General features: G+C 47.3%; 1 protein-coding gene across 2 annotated transcripts in view; it reads right to left on the bottom strand.

Annotated features, from left to right (window-relative positions):
• DYM (dymeclin) overlaps positions 1 to 14,792 on the bottom strand; it is a 1,345,000-nt gene that overhangs the window by 435,349 nt on the left and 894,859 nt on the right. The gene's annotated exons all lie outside the window — the stretch shown is intronic.

Genomic DNA, 14,792 nt, shown 5'->3' on the forward strand with positions numbered 1-14,792 from the left:
GGGTGAACACCCCCCCCAGGCGGAACTCGGACTCGTCGACCACCGGGAGACCTCCGAAACCACCCAGAAGGTCACGTAGCAGAAGCAACTGGAGGGCGCGCTCCCAGAAACGCCCTCCTCCCCGCGACGAGTCGGCCGAGGCTCCGGAGGAGACAGACTCTTCCCCATCGAAATCCTGACGCCCTTCACTGGCTCCGGCGATGGATCTACAGGACTATTGAGGTGCTTGGCTGTATAGTATAGGCCAGGCGCTGCTCTCGGACATGCCACTCATTGATGGACTACACAATTTCATACTCATGGGTGGACAGTGGGTCGGGGGACGCCTCCCCAAGGGCGGGCCTCCTCCCGGAGTTCGTTCCCACGTGTTAAGTGGGAGGGTGTTAGATACCTTGTGGGTAGTTGGGTGGGATCCATTGGTGTAGTGGGTCTTGGATCTCCCGTTGGAGGTCTGTGATTGCCTGCACCGCGACAGGTACTTCAATGTTTCTGAGGTATGGGGTGGGGGGTTGGAGAGGGGCAGGGGAAGGGGTGCAGGGGGGGGGAACCGGGGTTTTGGGAGTTCGGGAAACATGGGGGGGGGGAGTTGGATCTAGCTCTAGCACGGTGTTTGCGGGAACCTGGGGGCGATTGCATAGGTGCGTGTGGTCTTGGTGGCCCGATACTCTCGAGATTTGGGTGATTGATGGCGGCTGATGTACAGGGTGCGAGCCCCCCGCATGCTACGATATGCGTACTAAGTTGGAACGTGAGAGGTATGCTTGACAAAATCAAACGTAGTGCGGTTCTGCGATTGGGGAAGACTGAAAAAGCGGATGTATTGTTACTTCAAGAGACGCACCTCATGGGTACAAAAGTTCTTAGTCTGCGAAGGTATGGCTATGACCAAGTGTTTCATGCTGGGTTCACGAGAGGGTCCAGGGGAGTTGCGATCCTGATACACCGCAGGGTCCCTTACACACATGATACACAGTGGCTGGATGTGCATGGACGATACGCGTTTGTTAAGGGGAAGCTGGGCGGTGAACCTGTGGTCTTTGGCAGTGTGTATGCTCCACCCCCACTACAAGACGCTCTGATTGAACAACTGTTTGATATCTGGACTGGCATCCCGCTTGTGTTGACGATTGTGGGTGGAGACTGGAACGACGTGATGGACGGGAGGCTGGATCGCTGTAGACCCGGGGGAGGCCAGTTGACAGATGCCACTACACGCCTGAGTAGGATGGTGCAGGGGATGGGGTGGATTGACACCTGGCGACACTACCATGCGCGTATCCGCGAATATACCTTTGTATCAGCAGTCCACAAATCCTTCTCCCGTCTGGACTACCTGTTTATCCCACAGCCCTGGATAGGGAGGGTTGTTTCTACCTCCATACTTCCTAGGGGTCTATCGGACCACTCCCCGACTGCGCTGACGTTGAGTCTGGGTGCGCGGCGGCAGCCGTTTCGTTGGCGACTCTCCACGTGGCACCTGCAGCGCGACGACTACCGATCACACATGAGGGAGGCGATAGCACATTACTGGATAGAGAATGAGGACCCGAGCATTGATGCCGTGACCTTGTGGGAGGCCCTGAAACCTGTGCTCCGGGGTGTGGACATTGCGTGGTGCGCCGCGAATCGCAGGGCCCGTACTTTGGCCCTGGCGGACGCGGCAGACCAGGTGCGTGCCCAGGAGGCGACCTGCCTGACAGGGGAGAGCGACGACGCGGTAACTGTGTTGCTGCACCTCCAGCGCTCTTATACCTCCCTATTGCTTGATGAAGCCAGACAGAACTGGCTAGCTACACAGAGTCGAATCTATCAATGGGGGGACAAATCTAGTACGATGCTTTATAGGTTATGTCGAGACACCTACCAGGCCCAGCCCTTGCCGGGACTCTGTGATGCCGCCGGAACTCCTATATCAGCTCTCGAGGTCTTGGCCCAAACGTTTGCCCAATACTACGAGGCGCAATATGCCCCCAGGACTCCCTCCCAGCAGAGGAGATCGATAGGTTCCTTGCGGACCTCCCGCCCCGGGCGCTCTCAGATGAAGCTAGAGAGCAGCTGGACCTTCCGCTGTCTGCTGAGGAGCTGGGAACTGCTCTAGGCGGACTCAATACGGGCAAGGCCCCGGGGCCCAATGGATTCCCCTGTGAGTTCATGAAGCAGTCCATCTTCAGTTGGGGCTGCGCTATAAAAAGGCCCTGGAAGGGGCTAGGGACCGCGGTAGGATGCCGGCGGACTGGCGACACGCCGAGATTGTGGTTTTCTGCAAGCCGGGGAGGCCCCAGGATAGTCCCGAATCTTATCGTCCGATATCGCTGTTGAACTTCGAGACGAAAATACTGGCAAAGGCTTTGGTGAATCGCCTTCTCCCGCATATTGCGGACTTAGTCCACGCGGACCAGGCGGGCTTCATGCCCCACAGAGCGACACGACATAATATACGCCGCGCGCATGTAGTGGTAGAGGCGGTGCGGGCGGCGGGCATTCCTGCGGCCCTCCTGCTGGCGGACATCGACCGCGCCTTTGACTCCCTGAGTTGGCCGTATCTTCGAGCGCTCCTCCTCCGGCTTAATCTGGGCCCGCGCTTTTTGTCGTATATCCACTTGCTGTATACGGACCTGACGGCGGCGGTCAGGGTCGCGGGGGCGGTCTCCGGTTCATTCCCCATTGGTCGGGGCACCCGACAGGGATGCCCCCTCTCACCCTACCTGTTCGCCTTGGCTATGGAGCCGCTTGCGGCTTGGGTCCGGATGGACGCTCAGCTGCACGGAGTGGAATGGGTGGGAGGTCCATCCGATAGGATTGCACTTTATGCGGACGATGTGCTCTTTTTCCTCACAGACCTCAATAACTCGGGACCGAGGGTCCTGGATATAATGCGCATTTTTGGCGAGGTGTCCGGTCTCAGGATCAATGTACGGAAGTCGAAATTGTGGGTCCTGGGTGACCGGGGGACCTTGGGTCCTTGGGCCTCGGCCTTACAAGAAGCAGTGGGAGGCCTTAGATATTTAGGAGTCTTCTTGACGGATATACCGGGTGTGTCATGGTCCCGAAACATAGTGCCGGTCTGGGACAGGGTCCGTTCGGATATGCAGACGTGGTCCAGGATGCCCCTCAATGTTTATGGCCGCTCGGCCATCTTCAAGATGGTGGCACTACCCTGCTTGTTGTACCAGTTGCAGAACCACCCGTACCCAGTTCCGCCGCATTGGTTTCGGCAGGTGAACTCTGCCTTGGGTCGATTCCTGTGAACTGGGGGAGCGGTAAGAGTGGTGCTCCGTACCTGCTTCCTGTCGACCTACTGTGGAGGGCTGGCCACATCGGACGTCCAGTCCTACTACCAGGCGTCGCACCTGCTTGTCCTCAATGAATGGTGGTATGGGGATCGGGGAGACCCGGCCTATGCCCTGGAAAGGTATCTGATGGATCCGGACACACTCCATACTATCCTCTACTCGGCTGCCACCCGGAAACGACTCCCGATGGTCACCCAGGTGGTCTTTAAGGTGTGGCGCGACGCTCTCCGCCGCATGGGATGGTGGAATAGGCTAACAGGTGAGACCCCCCTGTGGCACAATGGGAGACTGCCCGGCTTGGCTTCCCTACGGGGCTTTGACGGTTGGGACGCTATTGGCATCTCGACACTGGGCCACGTACTGAAAGGCACAGTCCTCAAGTCGTTCCAGGCATTGCGAGTAGAGTATGACATGCCCCAGTCTCAATTCTTCCGATACCTGCAGCTCAGGCACGCGCTGACCCCCGCAATTGCGACTTTAGCGTCCTTGCCGGAATTCAGCCCCTTGGAAGCTAAAGTATTTATGGGGGAACTGGAGACGAAGAAAATTTCGACTATATACCAGACGCTGGTTACCCATTGTTCCCCCTCCCTTGATAAACTGCGGGCGGTTTGGGAGAGTGAGCTGGGGGAGTTAGAGGAGGAGGACTGGAGGGAGGCTCTGGAGGCCCCTAGAGGAGCAGCAATAGCAGTGCGCCTGCGATTCATCCAATTTAAGTACCTACACAGAGCATACTATACAAGGGAACGGCTGTGGAGGGCTGGGCTGATAGCCTCCCCGGAGTGCCTGAGGTGTGGGACTGAGATAGGCTCCTTCTTACATACGGTATGGGAGTGCGTGCGGCTGCAGAGGTTTTGGACGGGTGTATGGGACTGTCTGGAGGAAGTCTTGACATGGGACCTCCCTCGCACGCCGAAGCTGGGCCTCCTCCATGTTATGGAGCAAGTAGGGGGCAATAGGTATAAACGGCATCTGCTCCTGTTGGGTCTCACGGTGGCCAAGAGGGACATAGCTCAGGCTTGGAAGGCACCCAGAGCTCCGCTGGTGGGAGTGTGGAAGCGAGGCATGGACTTCAACATGGGCCTGGAACGTCCTATCTTTGAGGCTAGGGGCTGCCCTCGAAAACATTACCGAATCTGGAAGAAATGGGCAGATTACCGGGGCCTACTGCTGGACCCCCCAGCGACGAGAGACGTGGGTCTAGACCTTGTTGGCTCTGCCCCTGTGTGAACTGTGCCACAGGTTGCTGATGTGATCCCTCAGGTTATGTTCTGGACAATGTAAACACCGTGCAGGGTGGGGGGGGGGGGCGTTGGGTTGGGATACGGGGAGGGGGGCCTGGGTGAACGTTGATTGAATATTTTGACTTCTTTGCTCTTTTATTTTCACTACCTTCCTGATACTACGGAAGCGGTGTCTTGTTTATATTCTTTCAACTGCTGAACTCCAATAAAATTTGTTCTAAAAAAAAAAAAAATCTCTACGTTTGTATACCTTTTATGTGTGGTTATGTTTCTACAAATTTATGTATTTCCTCCCACTGCAGAAAATATTTTTTTATAATAATCTCTCCAAACCACTGCTCCATGACTTATCTTATTCCTCTCTTCGTAATATTCCCTACCTACACTCTCTGACTCATTCCAAACCTATTTCACTACTATGAAGTCACAAATAACCCTTTCTAAACTCTTCCCTCCTCTATCCAATTCATTCAACTAACAGGCTCTCTGACTCATCCCAAACCTCTTTCATTACCATGAACCGACAAATAACTCTTTCTAAACTCTTCCTTCCTCCATTATTTATTCTAGTCATCGAACTAAAAGGCTCACATATCCGCCACCCACACCATTCCCCCACTCCCAATAATAATCTAAATTCCTTCTACTAATGCACCTTGGGTTCTGGAGTAGCGTGCTACTCGTTGAAAAGAGCTTCAACAGCTTGTCAGGGGTAGTAACTGCTATATGAATACAATTACAACAGTACTACTAACGTACTGCAAAATGCTATTCACTCTCTTAATACAGAGGTTCCCCTTCTCCTGCCTTTATCTGTGTGGAGATTTCACCTCAGATGGTGAAGCCTCCAAACATGCAAGTATATTTTTTTTAACTATATCTGGGAAGGACATAAAGGAGTGGCTGAAAATGGGAAACACTTACTATTAAATGGGAGGGGTTAAGTGAGGAGAAAGAAAGGGGGTTAAGAAAGGGTAGGGGAGACCCAAAGCCCCATCCACAAAAGAGTAAGCCCAGTCCTATTCACAAACCACACTTCAAAGGTTACTAAAGCCACAAAGGACCCAAGGTAGTTGTAAATGTACTCCAGCTCAGAGAGGGAGTACATCCAGCAGAACAGATGGCAAACCACTTGAACTGCAACACCCACCAGTAGAAAAAAAAAACAGAGGTAGGGGCTTGAAATAAAACTCCTCAGAAAAAAATCTTACATTCCATTGAATTATTCAAAACAGTTAAAAATATAAGTAAGTATAATTTAATGTTAAAAAATATATCTAAAAATAAACGTTTTTTATTTTATTTTAACATATTTTAATAACCTTTTTTGAATTTAAATATTAATGTAACATTATTTTATGAAAATATAATTACATTACTTTTAATTAATTGTATACATCAATTCAATAGTCTTTTTTTCGATCACTCAAGATCACAAAAGACCAGAAACAATACACGCAACGGTTAAAAAGAAAAACATATGACATTAATAATTCTAAAGTTTAAGCATTACAACTATTATTTTCCACATATTATAAAAATATTAAAAAGATCAGTTGCATAACAGTTATCATATAAATATTGAAAAGTATTAGGAATAAAATGTCAATAAAAACTAAAGAGTTATAAAAACATGATACAAACATCAGAGCTTTCCATACACTGTACAATGGAAACCTAACAATTTGCAACCACTATTTTCGGTTACTAAAGGGATCAATTAGAGCACCACCATAAGTTCTAGATTATTTTATTAACAAAGGGCTAACCCATCCAATCCAACGTTTTACTTATTCATTTACTTGTGAGAGGGTGCACTCTGATTGGAAATCTTGTCATCTTTTCCCAGATAAGCCACGCCCAGCTCAAGAACCGAGCAATGGCTATGAAAGTCAGAACATTTGTGTCGGTCGTCAATATTCTCTGTGCCAAAGCACCACTTCTAACTCCCAAGTTCTTACATAGTGGTTTCAGCCATTTGCATTGTGGCGCCTGATGAGCCTGACAGACAAATAAAATGTGAGAGTAGGTCTCCTCCTGCCTCATACACAACTTACATTTGTTATCATTTAAGTTGTGCCATTTACATGAGAATGAGTTTATAGCTAGGGTACCCACCCTAAATTGTAGGTAAAGGCGTCTGTCCCTGGGTTTGGTGATAACGTCCCAGTATGGCTCATAATGGGGACAGGGCTTGTGCTCCAGAAATTTCCCTGTCAGCGAAGAAGAATCAGAGGCCGATATGTTCGTCCTCGCCAACATGGACCAGAAGAGCTTCTTCATATTTTTTTGGAGGGAAACTGCTGGCCCTCTGGGTCTTCCATAGATGTCGCACACCCATATTTGAAAGAGTGACTAATATTTTGCAGCCATTTTATTTTACAGGATGTATTAAATGCCCATACATCTTTTAAATCCGAGGCGTAGTTCTGCAGCTCTAGGGTATTCCACAGTCTACGTCAATATGCTATGGGGCGAAACTTAGCAATATCATCTAGTCCACTACACCCTAGATCATAGTGACTGGCTTTATGGGGGTACTCTGTGGGACACCAATGACGTTTCTCAGATGCTTATTTTGAGCTAGGGTTAGTGGAGTTAAGTTATCAAAGCCCCAAAGCTCTGCAACATAGATAACGGAAGCTATAACTATAGAGTTGTACATTTTTAGCAATGGAAGTATGGGCTGGGTCTTCGAAGACTTGAACTCTTTCAGCAAGGCTCCGGCCAAGTGGCAATGCTTGAGTGCCAAGGTTTCTATCTGCGGCTTCCAGGTGAGTTTGCTCCCTAGCGTTATCCCCAAATAGTTAAACACGTCAGTTTGATCGAGTAAGACGTCGTTAAAAAATACCCTTTCCTTAATGGCCCGATGTCTAAGGAGAACCATAAACTTTGTTTTATCTGCATTAACTACCAGGCCACGATCATTGCAAAATCCTTCAAATCTCATTAGTGCCCTTTGCAGGCCACTCTGTGTTTTTAAATTATGAGGGTGTTGGTCTGCAGACATGAGTATAGGGATTTTTGCTCCCGCAAGTGTTGCTGCGTCCGTTGGGAGCGTGGAAAAATAACCAACTACCCCATTGATAAACAATGAAAACAAGTTTGGGGCTAAAACGCACCCTTGTCGAACTCCTTTTTCTACAGATAATTTACTGGTTATATTGCCCTGCGAGCTCCAGCGAACTTGGGCATAATTCTCTGTATGGAGACGCACTACTAATTGTATACATCATTTTTGATCATTATTAATACAAAATAAAAAAAAACGTGTTTTACTTTATGGGGGATTCTTTTTAATTTAAAGCTTGGAAAATAAATTTAATTTAACATTTAAAATAACAGAATTTTCAATTAAATTCAATTAATAATGCTGAACCATTTGGATTTTGTAAAGCAGACTATCACCTGCAAAGGTATGTAGTCATTTTACACTCATAAATTTGGCACCCAGCTTGACATGCAAATCTGAGCATTTCAACTTTACATTCATAAATGATAATAGTCAAAAGTAGTAAAGTTACTCAAAAGCAGGGTAACTGAAATTACGCGATTTTGTTGGCACTCGATTTTTCGCATAAATATTGATTTGCCACAATCCATTGTCTGTTGCATAATCTGTGGATTTTAACAAAAAAGATATTTTGACCTCAAACAGATCAAAAGCTACAAAAAATGAGGCAACATGTTGCAGCGCATGGAGCAGTGCAAAACCTTTGCAAAGGTTGACTGCTTACCCTTCTGTTGCTTATTACTGTATTTGGGTGTCAAACTGGTATTCATGAAATGAAACTTTTGACCAGATTGTGTTAACTTGTGTAAAATCAGCAAAATAATAACCACAAAATGTGCCGCAACACACTGCCTCATTTGCCATCTCTTGATGCATAATTTACTAAAGTCTGCCACATAATTTGGTCCTCTACTAACGCATCATTCCAGTGTCCCTGGCTTAACAGTGTCAAAGTAAAATTACACATGTAGATTTACTCACATGTAAGTTTATCTTTGTGACTAGGCCCAATGTGTTTGGAAACTACATCAGGAATTGGCTCCTTCAGTTCTGGACTGAAATCCAGGAAGCAGATATTCGAGTCTTAGGATGGGGGAAGGAACTCCCCCAAAGTTAATCCAACAGTCAGAGCGTACCGTTCCTACAGCAGGCAGTGTAATATTTCTCTTTTTTATGTTTACAATCTGATTCTGAAGTGCAAATAACTTTGGAAAGTGGGTAGAAAATATTTATTTGATAGTGACTACGGAGTAACCCTGAGCGAAGCCATGCCGAATTTCTATGGTTTCTTCTTTTACTTTCCCTTCATTGTAATATAATTCCTGCTCTTTTAGTACACTCACAAGCTTCACTTGTTTCCCAGAGTAACTACGTTAGCTAGATCCATCTCTTCTCCTTCAACTCTGCTCACTGTCTTCCGGTTAGTAACACTATGCTTCAAAATTATGTAGGCCGTGTTTTGGATTGCTCCTAAATGCCTTACTATTTATTGATATTTTATATCTAACTTTACCTAGCTCGTATTGTGCCACAGACTTGGAGTTAAGATGGGCCTGCATTAGCATGGACAGCACTGGAAAAACCCAAACAACACTAAAATCAAGCAGATGTGTCTGAAGCCTATTAGGAGGTATTAGCAACAGAAAAAAATCAAAACAAATCCAGGTTAAAATCTAAAAGAAGTAGGGTATATATTAGTAGTTAATAGTGTTAGTAGCTGCATAGAAGCCAGCACACACCGCAGGAAGGAGCTCTTCACCATCATGAAGGAGTTCTCCAACCCTGCAGCCGACGGGAACAGCATCATCCCTCCCAGAACTGTGTGACATACTGGCAGACTTTGTCCATGACAAGATCTCAAGCATTTCCGAAAACTTCAAACCTCAACCCACCGCCGACAGCATCAGCCTGCTCACACCCACGAACACAAACCCCGAACACCTGATCACCCACTGGGACACCTCATAAATCAAGCCACTATCTCCATCATGAACTCAGTTCACTCGGGTGCACCCATGGACCCCTGTCTTCACCACATCTTCAACCTCAGGAGCAAGACAATTGTCGACGAGCTCAAGAAAGTCCTGAACTGTGGTTTAATTGGTACTTTCCTACATATAATTTGGGAGTGTCCGGAGGTGGTTGTATTCTGGAATCGAGTGCATGCTGTGATGGAGGAGGTCAAGGGTGTCGCGCTGTCGCCTGAGGCCAGGCGTTGTCTGTTGAATATATGGGAACCGAATGACTATGATGTGGCGCAGACGCAGAAGAAAGTCCTGAACATCTCCATCACCTTGACCTCCTTCTCTGAAGATTGGAAACTCATTTAAGTGAGGCCCCTCCTGAAGAAAGCATCCACCGACCCAGCGGAAACCAAGAATGACCGGCCCATCTCCCTATTCCTCTTTTCAGCAAAGGTTCTAGAGAATGCAATCAGCAAGCAACTCACTGAACACCTGGAATGCAACAGCCCTGGGACTAGTGTCAATCCGGATTTCGAGCCAATCACAGTACAGAGACAGCCCTGATCATAGCCACTGACGACATCAATGCCACCTTAGATCGTGGGGAAATGTCAGCCCTCATCCTCCTGGATCTGTCAGCCGCCTTTGATACCCTCCCCCATTACATCTTGAACAACAGACTCTACTACATCAGAATCCAGGGAGACGCTCTCAAATGGATCGCCTCATACTTTACTGGAAAAACTCAGAGAATCAGCATTCCACCATTCACATTGGAACCCAAGAAGATCATCTGTGGCGTTCCCCGAAAGAGCATCCCTCAGCCCCACACTCTTCAACACATACATGACCCCCTGGCCAGCACCATCTGATCACATGGACTCAACATCATCTCCTACGCTGACGAAACGCAGCTCTTCATCTCGCAGTCAGAATGCCCCTCCAACATCAGAGCTAACTTCCACAGATGTATTATGAATTTCACCAACTGGATGAAGAAAAACAGTCTCAAGCTCAACACGGACAAGAAGGAAGTCCTTATCTTTGGGAACAATACCTCTCCATTGAATGACGCATGGTGGCCTGCTAAACTCGGCCTCTCCTACACCCGGGCAGACCATGCCTGCAACCTCATCAAACAGTTAAACGCAGTCTCTTTTGCCTGCTTCCACAACCTATGCATACTCCACAAGATCTTCAGGTGGCTCCTAGACAACATCAGAAGGACCATCATGCAGGCCCTCGTCACCAGCAGGATGGACTACGGGAGTGCACTTTACGTAGGAATCACCAAATGCCTTCTGAATAAACTACAAACAATACAAAACACAGCAGCCAGACTAATCCTCGACCTCCCCAGACAAACTCACATCACACCCCACCTCAAGAAGCCACACAAGCTCCTGCAGAAGAGATGCCAGTTCAAGATGCTGATCCACGCATACAAGGACCTGCAAAACAAAGGACCAGCTTACATCAACAAATGCTTGACCTTCCACCAACCAATCAGACACCTATGATCCACCTCCCTCTTCTTTGCAGACATCCCCCCCCCCCCCGGATCCGCTGAAGGAACGCTCCTTCTAGCACCTGGCAGTCAAAACGTGGAATGATCTTCCCATGCACCTCAGGACCCCCTTCAGCATTTCAGGAACGGACTCAAGACCTGATCACCCCGAAGCAAGCAGCGACTCCAGCACCTTGAGACCCTCATGGGTGATTTACAGTTCTCTACAAATCCTTGATTGAATGATTGATTGAGTACTACCAGCGCAAGCCTTAGTAATACAGTTTGTATTAGTGCTGATTTTGGAGTACTGAGAGAAAAACCTGTGGTGGTTGAAAATCTTGAATTAATATCAGCCATTGTAGCCCATCTGTGCCACCAAAGACAGGTTCCAACAAATAAGTCTCGACTCTGTTCAAGAAGAACCAGCCTCAACTGCTCGGGAGCACAAGCAACCCCAGAATAATTTCAGCTTTGCTAGGCCTCATTAGTAAGGGTTAGCTTGAATCCTTCAGCACAGAGAGATCATGATCCATGTCTGAGAATACTCAGAATATTTAGGGACACTTGCTTAGACAGCACAAGAAGTGACAGGAGAAATACTCCTATAACAGTTTAGCCTCGATAAATCAGTCACTGACTACGGCACATAATACAGTATACCAGTCACAACCAGTGCTACTTCAACTACTTCAAAGTATTGAAACACCTTTACTATCAATTCCACTACTAGCCATGCAAGCTTTAGTAATGCCGTCTTCATGAAAGCTAGTGATCACGTCGTTAAAATTTTTTCAGGTGATTCTGTGGCATCAATGGTGGCTGAAATTCGAGGGGTGTTCCCTGATGGTTCCCGAGTTACAGATGATTGTACTGGTGGTAATAGAGCTCTGAAGGGTACTTAGTTTCTACGACTATACAACTGTGACACAGCTGCACCAATGGTATTTGAGTTTCAAAGGACACACTGTTATCATTGGCACTAAGGGTGACTAAGCTACTAACTCTTCTCAATGATGGTACTCGTCGTTACCGAGTTCATAAAGCTTGCAGTGGTGGCAGTGATGGTTACTGAGTTAACAATATCACTTTGGTATTGGCACTAAAAAATGCTAAGTTGCTAAGCCATGCACTTGTTAAATCAGCACTGATAGTGAATGGGTTACTATGGCCCCCACTGTATTTGAGATCATCTTCAGTCCAAGTTCCTTTCAAATAAAATAAAATATACCGGGTGCTTCAGACTCATTTTATTTTCACCAGGAGGACAGGAGATCAAGTTGACCTAACTAGAGTGTAATGACAATTTCGTAGGCAGAGGCATTAGAGCTGAGACACAAACCAAGTAATTAGCAGATACTGCACATATCAGCAAGCATACAAACATCTCTTTATGATGTACTACCTGTACAAAAGGAAGATCTGAACTCTTTCTAGTGACAATGCAACTAACACCTCTTTAAAAAGTTATAGTTGTATTCAAATATATAAGGATGACCTACACTCTTTCTAGTGAAGTAACATGTACAAAAGAGTGATACATATTTTCTAGTGACACTGCAACTAACATGTCTTCATAAAGTAACACTTGTACAAAAGGATAATCTGCACTTTTTCTAGTGACACTACCACTCACATGTCTTTATGTAGTTATGCTTGTAAAAAAGGATGATACGCACTCTTTCTAATGACATTACAACTACCATCTCTTTATGAAGCAACATTTGTACAAACGGATGATCTGCACTCTTTATGGTGAAACTGCAACTAGCGTGTCTTTTGAAGCTATTCTAGTATGAAATATAAAGAATGGTTTGTGCCCCTTCTAGATACACTACAGCTAACATCCCTTTATGGTGTAACACTTGTACAAAAGGATGATCTGCACTCGTTCTAATGACAATGGCACTGACCTCTTTTGACGGCTTTGTATGCCCGGTGTCCACAGTCCGCACCGGAGAGAGACCATCCTCTCTCGTTGATATTCCGCTACCTTCCATTCTGGACTCCTCGTCTCTGGAATTAGATCAGGCCCTCACCGTAGAGGAGATAGAGACTGCCGTTATGGCTTTGCAATCTAGGAAAACGGCAGGCCCAGATGCTATTGCTAACCACATTGAGTATTACAAGCAGTTTCAAGACGCTCTGACCCCCCCATCTGCTTAATTTCTATACCACCGAGGTACAACAGGGATCTTTCCCGCCAGATCTGGACTGCACCACCATTGTGGTTCTTCCTAAAAAAGGACACCCCCGGGACCAGTGTTCTTCCTATCGTCCCTCTCTCTCATTAACTCTGATATTAAGATTTATGCCAAGGCTTTGGCAACTCGCCTGACCCGGGCTCTTTCCTTTGTCACCCAGATCAATGTGGGCTTATGCCCGGTTTCTCGAACGCACGACTTGGATGACATGCTGGCCCTCTTGCTTATAGATTTTTCTAAGGCCTTTGACACGGTCTACTGAGACTTTTTGTATGCAGATCTCCTGCGGGTGGGTTTAGGAAGTACATTTTGTCAGATGATTCATCTTCTTTACTGTAACTCGACTGCCCAGGTTTGGGTGAACGGTGTCTTATTTCACCCCCTTTCCCGCCCGGCTGGGTACGCACCAGGGCTGCCACTTTCCCCCTATTGTTCGCTCTTGCGATAGATCCTCTGGCGCATCTTATACGGAGCGCTGCCCGAGTACAGGGATGGAGGTGGGTAGTTGGGTTTGAAGGCCGTATAGTGTTTTATGCGGATGACATTCTGCTTTCTATGGGGACCCTCAGACCTCTGGACCTAGTTGCCTGGAAATCCTTAGTCTATATGGCAATGTGTCTGGCTTTCAGCTTAATGAGGGCAAGTACACCCAGGTGGGGGTAAGGGGGGGAACACAGAGGGGCCCGGCCATCCCCATCTGGCGCAACTCCTTCAAATATCTGCAGATTCACATATCGGACCTCCCTGATCTAGCATAGGCGCCTAATTTTACTGACTTGCTCAAACTCTTGATCAGGACCTACACCGCTGGGCCACTCTACCTCTTAATCCCTTGGGAAGCGTTGCGCTCTTCAAGATGATGTGTCTCCCTCGCTATTTATGTTTCCTGGGGAACTATCCAAATCTCATTCCTCGCAAGCAGTTTCACTCTGTGACCTCCAAGCTCACACACTTTGTATGGACAGGAGGATGTTATCAGGTGGCTTTTATATCAACGCTTAAGTCCCCCCTTGATGGTGGCCCTGGAATGTCTGATCTATATCTTTACTACTGGGCAGCGCACCTAGTCCAGTCAAAGACTGGTTCACGGGTGGCTGGGACGATCCCGCCTACCGTTTGGAGCTCCATCTTGTGGGCTTTGATAGTCTAATGGATCTCATCTATGGAGCACAGTTGCCCCTGACATCACCTTCTTGTACACGAATCTCCCTTGCATGCTGGTGGATGACCTTACATCTTATTTAGTGGGATCACCGTCTGACTGGGATGACACCCTTGTGGCGGAGTACGTGGTTCCATCATCTTTCCACTCAGGAAGGTTTTACTCAGTGAGACCAGATCAGCATTTCCTACTTAGGGACGTGTGTAAAGGGACGTGTGCCTAATGTATTTTCAAGATCTGAAAGATCGATACAATTTAGCTCATTCATAATTTTTTTGCATCCTTTGGCTGCGACATGCCCTATGCTCAAATGTCTCCCTAGACGCCTCGCTCCCTGAATATAGAACGCTTAAAGCCTAAATCTTCCATGGCGCTTGGAGAAAGGTGGCATCTCTTCGATTTACC

The sequence above is a fragment of the Lissotriton helveticus genome, chromosome 2_1, assembly GCF_964261635.1.
Source record: "Lissotriton helveticus chromosome 2_1, aLisHel1.1, whole genome shotgun sequence".
In the NCBI taxonomy this organism is placed as follows: Eukaryota; Metazoa; Chordata; class Amphibia; order Caudata; family Salamandridae; genus Lissotriton; species Lissotriton helveticus.